Source organism: Meleagris gallopavo, chromosome 10 (genome assembly GCF_905368555.1).
Source record: "Meleagris gallopavo chromosome 10, MGAL_WU_HG_1.1, whole genome shotgun sequence".
NCBI classification, from domain to species: Eukaryota; Metazoa; Chordata; class Aves; order Galliformes; family Phasianidae; genus Meleagris; species Meleagris gallopavo.
In genome coordinates, this window is record NC_139413.1 from 7,270,844 (window position 1) to 7,287,453 (window position 16,610).

A 16,610-nucleotide genomic window follows, 5' to 3' on the forward strand; every position below is an offset into this window, starting at 1 on the left:
ATATGAAAATAACTTTGACAAAATGTCCTATGACTAGATTATATATTGTTTTCCTTCCCTGAAGTATTTCCATGTTTTTATTTGTCTCCTGGCGGAGAGGATTCTCCTTCTGATCTCCTTCAGAATAAAGTGGGATGGAATCTATCCTGTGGGCAACATAAGAGGGTTAAAATTGTAGTGCTATTAAAGGAGGAAAAAAAAAGTATGATAATGTTAATTGAACATATGTAAATATACTTATAGCTTGGTTTAGAGAGCTGAAATGTATACGGTTATTCTTATTTAGTCTGCCACAGTCAAAATGCCTTTCTGTTATCATTTACAGCAGCTGTCCTGATTAGGGCCCTGAAAAAGCACTGACGTTTGTTGTTTTGTTTTGGTTTTTTTGTGTGCGCGTGCAAAGACAAACCTTGTGTTTCTGGTCTTAGTTCTTTTCAGTTGGCACATTGTTGGCACACTGCTGCTCTATCGCTTATTCCTTTCAGTAATTCTTCATTTACTTTCAAACTTGGTTGAAAGAAATTTAGAAGAATCTGGAGGATTCTTAAGAATCTCTTTTTCTTATGAATCAGTTTTTCTTTGACATTCATCTATATTTTAGTGGACAGTTTATTCACAGCAATAATAAATAGGGAAGTTTTAAATGTTTTATTACTTTTAGAAATTGGATAACTCTTACGCATCTCCCTCTTTCGAATGTAATTCAGCATTATTTAGCAAAAGAAGTCAGATAAAATGCAATGTGTGCTCTGTGTGGTTGTAGCTTAGAGATTGTTTAAACTAGGAGAATAGCCTTTGTAACAGCACTTCGTTCCAAGAGATGGATTTTTTGAGGTGACTTTGAAGGAAACTCTAGGGATTGAAATGAGTATTTTCTGCTCTGTATGTGGGATAAATAGTCATCTAATGGATGTCAATAGCAAATTTGCAATTAATATTCTAGTACAATGATTGTTTTTTAATTGATGAATACTGATCTTAAGCCTCAAGGTGCACTTTGAAGTCATAGCCCATTGACTAGTAAAGAGAATACAACCAGCTGTCTGATTTTTTTGTTTTGTTTTGATCTTATTTCTAAGAATATAATTATGAAATAATATATGTATTTAAAACATTTTAATCAAATAGCCTTCATGTTCACATATAGTAGCAAAGTCCAAAAGCATCATTTGTACTTGAAGTTCCATTGTGGCAGATTTTCAGAAAACACTTATGAACCAAAGTTTATCTTAGAGTGCATAATTCATAAACAAGTGGGCATCTGTGAAAATATCCACAAATTCTAATAGCAAAGGCCTACCCTGGTGATAGATAGATGATGAAATTTACATTAATTCATGAAGATGTTTCAGACAAAAGCAAAGCAAGAAGTAAGTAAAATCCATTTGTGAAGGAAACTTTTAATCTTAAGAAGTAGATGTTTCCTCTTCTACATCACTCCCAGCTTTACAAAAACTTTCCATTTTCTGGAAGAAATAAGGATACTAAAACTCCAAAGTGACATAAATTCCACACCTTGCTTTCGCTGACACCATTGTCATGCAAAGAAAATACACTCAGCTCATAGAAGGTTTGAAGCTATTGCATCATTAACAAAAAGTAAAGAAGAATAGACTTGTACAATTTATTAACATTATTAACTCTTACATTTTTAATTATATTTTAATTTAGATAAGTAAAGGTCAAGAAACAAAATAGCAAATAAACAGTCAAATTTTCCCAAAAGAAAATTTTCCCTGCTGCCATGGGTGAAAGAAAATGGCTGTTGTCTCATAGCTCATAAAGAAAGTTGTCAGAAACCTAACTCTGATTGAAGCAGAAAACACAAAAGTATAACAATTCACTTGACCTAATAGTGAAAGATGATCAAAGTTTCTTGACAGCTGAAATATTGAAATCATTAATAGAATTCTCATGGAGTCTTAAAATTTTGAGTAAAACATCTTAAATATTTGGGAGTGGTTCTGTAAAGTTTACTGATTATGAATATTGGTTAAACCAAGTTTTCATTCTGATAGCTAAACTTTATGATATACGTTAATTGGATTAAGTTGACAAGCAATTAAAACGAGCCTCCAATAGCCTCTAGGCTGCCTGCCGACTGGTGTACATGCCCCTAAGTACCTGTTCCAAAATTAGAAAACGCAGTTTCTGGAGGAATTCAATAATTTAGGGCACAAGTGAAAAGTAATTTTAAAACAAGATTTCCCTCTCATTTTATCTGAAGTGTGGACTGCGGGATGTGGAGTTCTATCAGGGTTAAATTTTGAGAACAACTTGGGGCAAATTGAATTTTAGTACTGTTCCTAGTCTAATTTAAGACTGATTTCAGACAACTTGTACTCACATATGGGACTGGTTTTTTCCTAATGATCTAGTTCACATTCACTTGTTTGGTGCTGAATTGTAAATACTTGACAATCTGGGAAAAATAATGGATGCCTTTTGTGTTCTGGCTTTATGTAGAATTGACTAATTTAAGTCTCAGTTTAGGATCCAAATTTCATAAGTGCTTCTCGCCTGTGAATGAGACTTGTCCCTTGTTTTATAGAGCTGTTTCTCCTAACATTTACCCACCTGATGAGCATCTTTTCTTTTTTAGCGTTTACTTTGCAAGTAAAGCCCTCTCAAGATTCTTCCTGCCTGTCCCATATTCCCATCTGAATTCATAATCTTTGACAGTGGTAATAAAACAGATGTGTGAGTGCCCAAATAAGGTGTCATCTGAGATTTTTAGAAAGGCTATTTTCTATGTATATAGTATTCATTGTCTGAAAGAAGTGATAGAGACTGCATTGGCATTGTCATTTTGTCAGAGAAAGCAAGTCTTTGCCTTCCTCAGCGTTTCCTACTAAGGTTGCTAACTTCCTATAGGCATTTTGGTTACCCCAAGGATATGACCTTGCGCTTTGCACTGATTTAGTTCCATTTCTAATATTGCTTTTCTCAGTCATCCAAGTGAAAATATCACGATTCATTAAACCCTCCTACGTCTTAGTCAGTAAATCTTAGAAGAAAATGTTTTGTTACCTTTATTGCTGAAAATGTTTAATAAATGATTGAGTAATTTACTTAGAAATGTCCCTGTCTGTCCCCATGTCATGACCCTTCAGAAACTTCTTAATTATCTCTTCTTCAGAATGTGTTTTATGCTGGTATGGAAGGCCTATGTAAACTTGAACTATAGTAATTATTCACTCTTGACAGCCAGGCGGAAGTCTAGTTAATCAAACTAAAATGGCATCTGTCTTTGGAAACTGATTTTTGGTTTATTTCATTTGTGCTTCAGCTCTCTCTAATCAGCCTCATATTTTATTTTATTTTTCTCTCATTTTACTTATTGTTTATGGCCTAGCTGGACCTGAAGATTAACAACATCACCTGCTCTTAAAATGACATATTTCCTGTTTTTACCAATGTGGTACCAGTGTTGACTGGACAATTTTGTTAGAGATTATTCTTATTGTATGATTAAATATGCTGAATTATTTGTATTTTTTACCTTTTTTTTTTTTCCTCTTTATGCTTAATCTCTCTATTATCTTGAAAACTAAGACTTGAATCACTCGGTTTTAGGCCAAATCTAGATTATTTTTATCTCTAACTTGTCCTCTTTTCTTAGTTTCCAGCTGTTCATTTCTCTGTTCTCTGTTTCTGTATAAAACTGAAGAAGATATTTCTATTAGCATTTTTTCTAATAAGATGGGACTCATCTAGATTTTTTTTGCAGTTCCCAGTTTATCTCTGCCTTCTGATGTCCTTCTTTGTTGCCGATTGATACTTTTCTGGTGTTCATGTTAAGATTTTATATTCTCGTTTATACTATTTATTTGTATTTATTTAGATTTTTTTCCTGTTTGCTTGGTGCTTCCAGCTCTTAAAGAATCATTTCCTAAACTAATAGAGTTGATAGAATATTTTTTTTCTGTAATATATCAGTAGATAATAAGCAAAATCATTGTTTTTTCTATTCCTACATATTTTCATGCAGGAAATGTATACATTGCTATACAACTCACTGATTCTTTTTTTTTTTTTTTTTTCCAAGCCAGTGATGAGGTTTCTCGCTGTGCTTTTGTGTATCGTACAATGCCAAAGGTAAAAATTCTCATTTAATCGTATTACTAGTTCTAGGGGATTAATGTCAGGTGGCACTTGTGGTGACAGTGAAAAGATTAAAAAATAATTCCATTAAACCTGTCTACTGCATTTGATATTTGAACCATTAATAAGAGGGATTATCTTCTTTGTAGACTGTGGTAAAAATAAGCTCAGCATAATTGTCTTATGAACCAAAGGTCTGCTTCTAATAAGTAAAAGATTCTATTTCATAAAGATCTCTGATTAAGATGCTCATTGAGAGTTTAGTCACATTAAGCTAACGGGAAAGATCAGCATAATACTTTCCTCATTTTCTAATGGTGAAACGTCACAAATTTTCTGAAAGCGCCTAGACATAATTAAAACATACTCCATCTTAACTTTCTGTGTTTCCATAGGAAAATAAATAACACAACTTTTGTAGAAGTTGTCACTGTAACTGTTGAATCTGAATTATTCAAAAAGCACTCCGTAAGAGAAATAGAGTAAGCATATGGATGACAGTCATCTCAATTTGAATGTTCAAAGTGATGTTTACAGGGTCTTTAGCAAATTTTCTTAAATTTTGAAATAGATTAGGAGGCAAAGTCATCTTATAAATTATCTATTGTTTAAGAGAGAAAAGTTGTCAATTCCCAGTGTTTTATAATTGAAAAATACCACTGAAGATCTGAGGTCATAGCTGTTCATATGTGAAATAGGTGAGTAGAGCAGGTAGAGAACTTGCTGATACAAGAAAGTCAAAACCAATAGCACTACCACAAGCTGCAAAATGATCTTGAGTGCTGCGAAGCTGTCAGCAGTATGGCAGATAAGGATCACTGTCAGAGTTGATAAATATGAAACATATTAAAAATGCTATAGAATGGTTCCACTGTTATTATCACTCCTTGCAGTGGATATAAATAAATACTCAAAAAAGAACAATTGTTAGAAAGCAACACTTCAGTCCTGTGAACACTTCAGTGATCAGAAATGTTAAAAACATTAAAATTACAGAGGTAAGAGTAGAAAATAAAACAAAAGGTATCTTTATGGTGTGATACTTGCACACTTTAAAATATAATAATATAATAATATTATATAAGTTATAATACAATAATATATAATATATATAATATAATAAAAATGGAAAAAAATATGGAATGCAAGGATAACCGGGAAAATAGGATAGCATTTCATCTAGGAAGAGACTGAGCAGAGTAAATTTTTCTGATTGGTAAAGTGAATAAAATAAATTTGGGTGACATGACCTTATTAAAAAAAGATCATTCAGTATTACTATTATTCAACATTTTTTTAGAAAAAAAAAAAAAGGAATTAAGATATTTTCAATGAAACTATGAACCTTTCAGGTAGAAAGTTCAGAAGAAACAAACAAAAACTTCAATACTGGAAGTCAATATCATGGGCACTTTCAGGTGTAGGAAAAAAAAAAAAGAGAAATGGTTTCAAAGCAATTCATTACTCCAAAGAATATTTATTAAGAACTGTCAAGTGCAATGAGGAAGGCTAAGTATCAAACTTAGGAAACCCCTAAACTATAAACCTGGTGGAAACTGATGAAATGCATGCATCATGCTATATATTTCTGATTTTTTTTATTTTTTTTATATTTCACCTTAGATTTTGTTTACATATATCTGTATCAGACTTTTTTTTTGGTTGACTTTACTTTCTTTGATTTCAGATTCTATTTCACTGAACGCTAGCGCAAGACCCAAAATGGTTAAAGGAGCGAGCGTTTGTGTGTGACTTATTTTTTTTTTTTTTTGTAATTGCTCACAGTCTATTTTAAATGGACATACACTGTGCCAACATAGCAGTGACCAGTGAAATGAAATAAATTCCTTTTGTGAAATGTCTGTGACTCAGTACGTTGACAGAAATCTAGGTTATGAATGATCAACTAATGGACTAGAATGGAAAATATTAAGAGGAGTATTTCATGTTCCCTGAATAAAATCCAGCCCATAAGATGTTTTATAACCTGGCATTGAGATTTTTTTGGGGAGTCTTCATTACTGCAAAAGAATGATTTAAATCACATCACAGTATTAGTCCAGTGCTAACTACTGATTAGTTCACTGCTTGGAATACACTAATAAATCGACACAGATGTTAGATCTATATGTTTTTATGCTTTCACTGTAGAATAAGTACAATAGAGAATGCATTTCTTCACACTTTGAAAATCAGCAATACTTTCAGTGAATAACTTCATTAATGTTAGATCTGAGGCAGTTTTTGGATAAGTTTTTAAAATTTTAGTTAAATTTTATCTCTCTCTTGCCAGAACATCTGCTGCTCAGTTCTCAGTAGGTGTTTTTCTTTACTCTGCATTTTACCTTGTATTGCCTAGTCAAGTGTGCATTCCAGTGATTTACATGACTGAAACATCCTGCAGTCCTGAGGGCAAATATTACAGTCCTTTTGCTGTTGGAGGCTATCTGTTCATCTTCTTTAAACAAATATGATTACTTTGCATTCACCTCTGCTTATGTGATGGCTTTCTTGAAATATGCAGCACCCAAGTTTATCCTCAGCAGTGAAGAAAGGTTTAGAATAGAAAACACCCAAGAAGCCAAAGCACGGTGGGTGCATAGTGGGGAAAAGGAGTGCAGTGGGAAGAGCCACTTCAGAAGAGGATGACTGATCTTTGAGAGAGGCTGAAAAGTCTGCAAAGAACAGGAAGGCAGTATTTGGGATAGAAGATCCAAGATGTTTTGCTATGAGTCTGTTGAATAATAGCTTAGGAAAAAAGCAAGAATATCAACTACAAGTATAATTCTAAAACGTGATGGTCTCTGTGAGGAGAAACACTGTAGAATTATGTTCAAACCCACTTGAAATATTAAACTATAAAAGACTCTTTGTAAAATTAATAGCTTGTGTTCCTTTTCAAAAATACAGTTAGAGGAAAAGGTATAATGAATAAATTACTGTTTAATTCTGACTCCTGGCATTCGAACGTAATTGTATTTATGCTGTATTTTGCCACAGATTTACGCTGATTTTCTTGGGTAGGTGCAAACCAAATGTGAACTTGTACTGTGTGTGCTTGGCTGACAGCAACAAAAAAGGACAGAAATGAAATCAAGAAATGGTCATTACCAGTTTTTCTAACAGTTTATAAAGATTGCCTTTGATTAAAAATACTCCCTGGCCACCTTTATGTAACCTATTCAGAAATGTAAACTGCTCTTAACATTAGAGAGCTGCTTCAGAATTTTATACCTCTGGTAGTTTCTCATTTAATTTTGTCTTGATGTTTCAGTTGATTTTTCCTTTCCTAGTGATGTAAACCCTGTTATTTACATTTTCTAGCTCTTCCATGCTCATGTTTGCCATTACCTCATTTCTTTATACAGAAACATACATATTATCAAAACATCAGTCTTAGATTTGCTTAACTCTACAAAGCATGCTACTTTGATATAATTTGTGAAGTCATAATCCAGTCCTATGCTCACTGCAATTGCTATTCTGTATATGCATTCTAACTTGAAACAGTATTTTTGAGCACTGGAGATTCAAATAATATTTCTGACTTTCAAATTTGATATCCAGACAATATCTCACCTTTCTCTTATACAAGGGTATTGATCTCCCTTACCTCTTCTAGAAATACTTTTTCAAATCGATATCCTTTTCCAAAGCAGATGCTCACTGATGATTCATAGACACGCAATGACAGAGTAATATCAGTGATTTGCCGTGATGAGCATTGTTGTTTTTTTTTTAACAGAAATTTTATCAGTCTCTAAGTGCATAGCATTGCATTCTCTATTAATGACATTTTATTTCATTTTCTATATTCCAAATATATTGAGTTCCCCTTGTTTTTCTGATCCTCTGTATTGATAATGCCTCAAAAACAAACACTTTTTTTTTTGTGTTATTATTAGTGTAAATATTAAAAAATTTGGGTCTAAGCTGATCCCTGAATAATCTATTTACTGTCTTGCATTCTCATAGTTGATCTTTCAGTATAATTTTTTGCCCTTTTCCGTTTAACTATTTTGTTAAGTAGAGTGCTTAACTTACTTAACTTAAAGTTAAGTGTGTGCTTATCTTTATGCACTGAGCTTGATGACTGATGTCAAATTGAACTTAAATATACACTTTGTTGATTTTTCACTAGAATTTTGCTAGAACTTAATATCTACTTTTAGTAAATATTTCCAACATTTCCAATAGTGTAGATGATTCTGAATTTTCTTCTAATGCTAATATTTGCTGGAGTAAGAGAGAAAGCTAAGGGGAATTATGGCACAAGTATGGAGACACAGACATTAGCAATCATATGCGTTTGAGTTTCATGCTCAAATGGCTGAAACTCCAAATGATCTGCTACTCCAGTTACTCCACCTGCATATTTCAGTCATATTTACAGAGAATTCATTTCTGAACTCTGCCAGCCAGATTATTAAATGATCATGTTTCCACAACACTAATACAAGTTTATTTTCTAGATGTAGTTCCATATTGATTAGACTGCAAGAGCAGTTAGTTTTTTCATTAAATATAATGGAAGGAAGTTATGTATAGAAATACTATATACTATGTCAAATCTTGCTGAAACCTTTTCTTTGTTTTAAAATCCATTGAGCATTCAGGTTCTACTTGTCCTTTCCATAAATGTTTGACTGTTGTGCATTGCTATGTTACATGTAATTAAAAATAGCTAATACAAGTCAGTATAATTATAGTACACAGAGAAGACAGCAGGCCAACAAGTAGCAAGTTTTTCTTAAAATGTGGTAACAAATGTTGATCTAATTCTAGCCAGAAATCTGTGTGTACACTAGGCAATGTGTGTATATGGAGTCATAGTGAACTGTTGTTTGATTTGCTTGTATAAAGGCTAACTGAACTTATGCTGTACTCTTGCTCCAGGAGTTTGGAAATAAAAAAAACAACTTTATACATTACACAGACATATACTGTTAACAGTGTAACAGTCTAAATAGTGTCCAGACTTTTAGCTCACTCTGAGCCAATATCCCGTATGTGCTAAATTTGGAAGCACAACAAGTAGGACAATACCATGAAATACTGAGGAGATATGATACTTTCCCAAATACTGTCATCAGATTGTGTCATTTTCAGGATAGTTTTCCTAATGAAGCAATCATCAATTTATAGTCCTCTTGTTAAGTGGAAGCTGTAGCCTCATCTGAATTATGCTGGTAGCACATGACACTCTAGTTCTCTAATGTAGTTTCCTGTGACAAGTTCTCTTGAAATCTGGGAACTGAAATTCCAAAATAGGCTCATCTCCAATATACAACAAGACTAAAAATAGTTTCAAAAGAAATACAGTGTTGATTCTCATAATCCTATTTCTGTCAAGCTTCTTCAAAGATTAATGTTGACCACTACAGACTATTTTGTTAAGAAAGTTCTGTAGGAAATAAAAATCAAGGAAAGGCATGAGAGACTCAAGCAATGTGGGAAAGTAACTTCATAATTCTATTCATAAATTCTGGAAGCTTCATATTTTGAAGTGAAACAAAGTGAAGTGGGAGCCAACGTTTTATAGATAGACTTGATTCAAGCTCTCATATCTTCAAGTTAGAAGATATAACAAAAATCCATTTTCACTATTCCTGCCAAAAGTCTGAACCTGTTTCATTTTCTTTTAATCTAAATGAATGGTTTCCGTTTTAGTAACAAAGTTCCGTAAGGATAAGTCTGAAATTCTAAAAAGACTCTAGACCTTAACTTGAGAAATTAAGAATTTAAGTTCGTAGCGAGATGGACAAAGAGCTTTGCCTTCTGAAAGCACTGGCTACTCTACAGTCTTCCTGGCTTGGATACTACTTCTATGTACTGACACGCTTTTATAATTATGATTGAATATTTATCAGATAGCAGTCTAGATTTTTCCTCTGATTTTTAAAGACAGAAAAATAAGATTTCTTTTTTTTTTTCATAGCCAAGATGTTCAGCTTTTCCAGAGTCATTCCACAATTTTCCTAGCCTGAGGAAGAATGACCACACCAGTAAATTAACTTAATGTAGTCATTTCATGGTTACTATCACTTCCTGTTTTTACCTGAGTTTTGTTGAGATCAGCTTGAATATGTGTTGAAGGAGCAATTATTTTAAAATTAGGCATTTTGAAATTGAAAATCAATTTTTAATTCACCTCTAAGACTGTCTTGCTTTTTCTTAGTTTCCAGGTTTTCTTCAACATGAATTCTTTATTTCACACCTAGATTTTGAGATTTCTTTTTTTCCCTTAATGCTACAAATAACCTTGTTCGTTAAATGCCAGTAGCCAAGATCGAAGCTACTTAAGACTTGATATTCAGTTGTTGATCTGCTCCTCGCACAAGTCAATGAACTTATCCTGTCAGTGTTACTAAAAAGAAAGTAAGCCTGCTTCCAGTTCTTGGAGACGAAAAATGGAGACAATCAAAAGGTAGATGAAGCTGGGACAGAACCAAGTCCAAGACAAATGGTTCTGAGTTCAGGTCTTATACTGGAATATCTGAAATTATGCTTCCCATGCTTTTGTCTGTTACTTGTATTTTAATGTGAATGAGTTTTAATATTTTAATTGACACTGGCTCTCTAAGTCAGGACACTTTAAAGCTAGATAGGAAAGATTCTTATGATTCTGCCTTATGAGTAATTAATGAAGTGTGACACAGAAGCACATTATCTCATAAATTCATGAAATTACACAAAACTTCACAAGCAGCATTACGTTGTTTTAACACACATAAATAAAGATACCTAAATAACTTTTCATGACTCTACTGTACCATTTATTCCTGTACTGATACAAGAGTGCAGAGTCAACTGAGCATATTTATTTACACTTTTAGTGTAACTTAACTTTTAACCATCCTGATTAAAGAATGGGAACTCTCTTAGTAACCTTAGTTCTCAGAAAAATTAACCCTGATTTTGCAATGTAATTTCTACAGGAATGTATGGGAACTGCTGTGTCATGGTCTGAACCAGTAATTAAGCACCTGTGGAAAGAACCTGATCAGCCCTGGGAGCACAGGTGAAGGCAATTCAGCTGTGAGACAGGAAGGGTGGAGCCTGTTTGCACCTTAGACCTCATTTAAGGGCTGACTGCCATGGGGGAAGGTTGTCTTTCTGGTGATCCCTTCTTGGTGAAGCTTTCCTCTGTGAACCTGGAATCTTCTGATACAGGTGAGCAATCTTCTTTCTCTCCTTTAAAGCGCGTTTCTATTGTGAGTGTCCTCTGTCATCACGCTTTTGTTGTAACACCTTTCCCATCATATTGTCCAATTGCTATAAAGGAGTATTGGGATTTTTTTTCTCATTTAGATTTTAAAGGTACTTGTTTCTGTTAGAGACTTCTTTATATTGAAAATTCTGAGTTAATAGTATAGAACCAATTCAGGAATGACATTGCGGTTTGTCAAGGTGGTGATTTGGGAGATGAATATAACAAATTTTGAGATTGATACGATTCTGATTTGTCAATTTCACAACCCATGCAAACGATATTTGTACAATATTTTTGTATAGAAAACTAAGTTTCTCCCATCCTTTTATTCCTTCTCTCCTGTTGCATTCTTTAGTCATGACAAAAAATAACTCCAAGAACGTATCTGCAAAATCACTTCCCTTTTAAAATTTGTCAGGGTGTCTTGAAAATGCTTTTAACTTTACTATTAAGTTAGTATGTATCAAATGCAGCTTAAGCTATGAAAGTTGCCCTGCCTTTCTAGGCCTTAACTGTTTAATGTTGGCAATATCCTTTCTTTTAGTTATAAATTTGAAGAAGTATTAATGCATTTAAATCCAGTATTGGAAATTTAATTTCAAAATTGAATTTTCCTATTTGAATGTCACTGCATGTAAGTGTAGACTTTAGCTCAGATTATTATAATATTTCAGCACAATTGAAAAGTTTTTATAACTGGAACGAGAAAACTGCTTGCACTGTTATGTCACATCGCTTTATGATCTATTCTTGTAAAATATAGCAAGGTCTTTATGCTGAATATTGTTCTTGGATCTGACTTTTTCCTACAACGGTGCTGTAGAAAGATGAATACTACTTTTCTAATATTTTTCTAAATTTTTCTAATACTCTTTTCTAAAGCTAATATGTGACTATGGGATGTATTTATTCCATTAAGAGGAAAACCTTGTAATTTTTAAACAAACAATCCAATCTGCCTGTTTGCATGTACAAATCTCCATTTTGCTAAAGTATATCTCAATTTTAGCTTACTAGCAAATCTTAAGTAATTTTAGTAGGCTCAGAGGGAATTTCAGGTGGTAGCTTGTTTTTCTTGGATCTATTGTTTCTAGTGAATTCAAATATTGCTGCACTGCTTCAGTTTTCTCATGTAAAAAAGCGTCTCCCTAAATATGAACATTCTGATTATATTATAAATCTTATGATATTTTTTCCTTCAGTAGCATCAGTGTTGCTTATATCCATGTTTCTTGTGCCTTGCACAAAGAAACCACGAAAGGCAAAATGGGTGTTTCAGGATACGTGTAGAAGAGAAGGCCTTGAAACACTTGTACTTTCAAAGCACAGGATGCAGTCAAGTGATGACATTCAGGGTATATTCTGGCTATTGTCTTCACAGAGAGGGTGAGAATCATTCGCTCTGAATTGCTTAGGTAACCTTTTGTGGACTCAGACACGGATGTGTAGAGTTTATTGTGCAGTTTACGAAATAGTAAGGTGATGGCAGATGCAAATCTTTCTAGATGGTTCCCTCAGACTTGTTTTAATTGCCTGAGGCAGGAAGGGGAGAGGGAAAGAAAAAGGTATGCAAAGCATCACTAGATTTTTATTTATTTACTTACTGTTGATTAGAGTCAAGCAGGAGGCAGCTTGACAAAAATATAAAGCTGAAAGATTAAGTAAAATATGCAGTAAAGGAAGGGGAAATAGAAAAGAAAGTTAGACACCAGGGCCTTGTTCAAGCACCCTGGGACTTGCTTGGGTCTCTGGTCCTGGCCATCCTGGCTTTCTCTCCCTCAGTGGCTAGGAGACAGGGATGACTGGGCTCACTGCTGCCTTGTCCCTGGTTGTGAAGCTACCCACCAGCATGACACAGCAACACTGATGAAATGTTTCCCTGTGCTGTGACAGTGTGCGTAGCGGGTGAGACCTGTGAGTGACAGGGGAGAGCTGAAGGACCAGGTCACAAGCTAGGAAGCCAGGTCCTGGGAAGCCATGCTATGTTGCTACAGGCTAGATGAAATTTTATTGCAGCTTGCTCCATAATTACGATAGTTCTTGGACTGAAAAGATGTTTTAATTTGATCTGCAGGATTAATTCCCTGGGAGAGATACCCCAGCCAGCACAAGCGTTAGGCAACACTCTCCAACTGTAACTGAATGTTCTCTAGTAACCAGGCTTAGAGATGCTTCACAACAGGATACGTTTGTCCATAAGTAAAAGTGATCAGACAAAAGCAATTTCTATTGCTTTGCCTTTGCAGTTTTGGCATGCCCCAGTGTTTCTCTGGGGAAGAAGTATCATTTGTGCCTCCACCGGAAGCTCCTGACCAAGTTCAGGAAAGAGTCGGAGGTGCCTGGTTATGAGTGGAGGTGGCAATTGGCAATCTACTGACGGCAGAAATAGCAATTGGAAAAGCAGCAGCAGAACTGTGCCTAAGTCTGCAGTTTGTGTGTATGTGCAGGTGGGGGTGTCACTTCTTTTAGGAACTGTGTTGAAGGTGCTGAAATTTTGGAAGGTACTGCTTTGCAAATATAAAGCCAGCAGATTTACTTAAGATTTTTTTATTTCGCTACACTTAGTGTTTCTAAATGTTCTCTATCGAAAGGATCCTTTGGTTTTCTTTGTGTTAATCCCCAGGAGAATATGAGGCAATCAGAGCTCTGACTGATTAGGGATTTTGCATTTATTATTGTTCCAAGTGGCTACCTCTTAGCTCAGATAGTATCTGTGGCACTGGCAGAAGAGAGGAAGTGTGAAAATCTGTGCACCTCATCTGTAAAGGCCTTGGAAGTGTTTATATTCAATTTCTTCTCCATTTTCTTTTCCTGGAAGTAATCGAGCCAAAAGCATGCATAGTGATTTAAAGGAATCAGTGAGTAGAAACTTTACTGTTTAGTTGCTTTTTTTTTTTTTTTTTACACTGTTAAGCCAGATATTCTTTATTGGGAGTGCTGGGGTAGCTCTGAGATAACTCTCCAAGAATGCTCCACCAGTTGATTGTTCATAAATAGGTTATATTTTCGCATGTATTGCATATTCATTACATTCCCAAACTTATTATTCTATCCACCCCCATTGATTGCCCACCAGACACAGCACAGAGCTTTATTCTGCAATTCTTAATGTCATCTAGGCTTCTAGCCTTGTGATGGTCCACTGTTCATTGTTAGTCCTTGGGGGGGTTATTTCTTCCAAACCCTTCTTTTGTCCTAAAGATTGCTGTGGAAGGCAAGGACGATTGAGAAGTCTCTGCACTCTGCACTTTATCTCTGCAGAGATAAAGAAGAAAAAAGGGAGCATCTTGATTTTGACTGTAGGCGTTCCGTTATTTTTTTTTTTGCCCTGTTTAAGCAGACCAGCCTTACAACATGTCTCCTCATCGACAGTACAACATCACAATTATCATCCTCAATATTTAAAGACTACTATATTGTTGTAACAGAATATTTTGTGTAACTACTTCTTCAAATCTGTAGGTAATGATGAGGAGCCCCTTTCTTGTAAGTTATCATGAACAGAATAAGTTTTATGCTGATTTATCTCTGCTTATGAAATAATTGTAAGGGAGCTTTGCTGCTTTTTTAATGTTTTATTCTCTTAATTAAATGCCATGTTTTTCATTTGTATTGAAATTGGGCATAGGAGGAAAACTTCGTTGATCTCTTTCTGCAAGTCTAGTTAAAGCCAAAGAAGTCAAAGAACATATGAAATGTGAGAGAGAGGGGTTTTTTGTCTAAAATAACTTTTTTTTTTCATGTTTGCAATGCAAAGTAATACAGATAGTGACTGCATATTTTGCTAGAATAGGACATAAGATTCAAGTGTGAAACAAGTTTTCTGGAATCTAGGTGCACCTTAATGTAATAGGGATAGACTTATCACAACATGAGTTACTCTGGAGAGAATGTGTACTGCTTTCTATTTTGATGGGTCAAATTAGTAGTAGACTGGGAGCATTTCATGTGCATTGAGCCAAGTAATGTGTTGTAAATGAGCATCATGCTTTGCAAGCTAATTCGGTTCTGTAGTTAGATAATGAGAAACAGATGTGTTCCACCTGCATCTGGCTTGGATGTAGTGTCATGTATACATTTTAAAATGTCTTTTTTTTTTAGCTGCACCAATGTAAACGGATTTAATCCACTAAAGTTACTGTAGCTATATAGAATCTCACATTTTAAAGTGCAGCTGTGAACCTCTAGATACTTTTCATTGAGATTCTGACCTCTGTTTCTAGAATCCGCTTACTTTCTGCAACATATCAAAGTGGTGGGTAAGTCTATTAGAGGCAACGTGCTTATTAAAGGTCCTCTGAAAAATTTCTTTTTAGATAGTTTCCGATGAATTGAGATACGACAGGTCAAAAATATTGCTTTCAAAACTTAGCGCAGTCATAATGCCAGTCTTTTATGAATATTCAGATGTTAGTGCTAGCACGTCAGTCAGGGAAAATTGTAGATATTGCTTAACAATTACAAGTTATAATATTTTGAATTTATTTGTAAATTTTCTGTGCAATTTTATGTTAACTGCTCCAAGTAACAGAATTCACTTTTCACATAGCAAAAGCTGAATGCAGATGTGTAAGAAGCTTTTAGTGATTCAGTAGCTGCTGAAGTTGATAATCAGCTATGAAAATAGCCTGAAATAAACTAGCAGCGCTGTTATGGGCAATCCTTACCATGTTGTCTTCCAAAACTGCTCAACAGCTTCTGCAATGTAGTTTTAGTCAACAAATCACAGTTGCATTGCGCCTGGATGCTTTGGAAAATCAGGGAGCTTAAGCTCAGCTCTTACATTTGACAGTGTTTCTTCATCTCCAAGACACCAGTCTTTTTCCACCACTTGGAAGCAGTTATCTGGCTTGTGCTTTGATTCTTTGAAGTATATTGTACAGAAAATGCTACCTACTGCTGGGTTACAGAAGATCTCATCCTTGTCTCTTGGGTTACATTACTTAAAGTTAGTTTAGATTCAGTAAATGTAAGAATGTGTGGCCTAATTTTCAAAAACAGGCTCTTAGGTCTTGATTTAGTAGCAAAGTGTATATTACAATTCTTACAAGATGGCACACAATGTAAGCTTTTAGTTTTTCCCACTGGGGTAGTAGAAGAGGGAAAAAAACATTGGGCTTAACTTAGGACTCTGTCCATGAGTATGACGATAACTATTGAATTATTTTCATAATAAGCCTTCACATGGCTGTTTAAATGAGCTGTGAGATCTTTTGAAAATTTGACTGCAGATACTGACATTATCTTTAAGTGTATAACAATTTCATTAAATTTCCTTCTGATAGCTTCCATA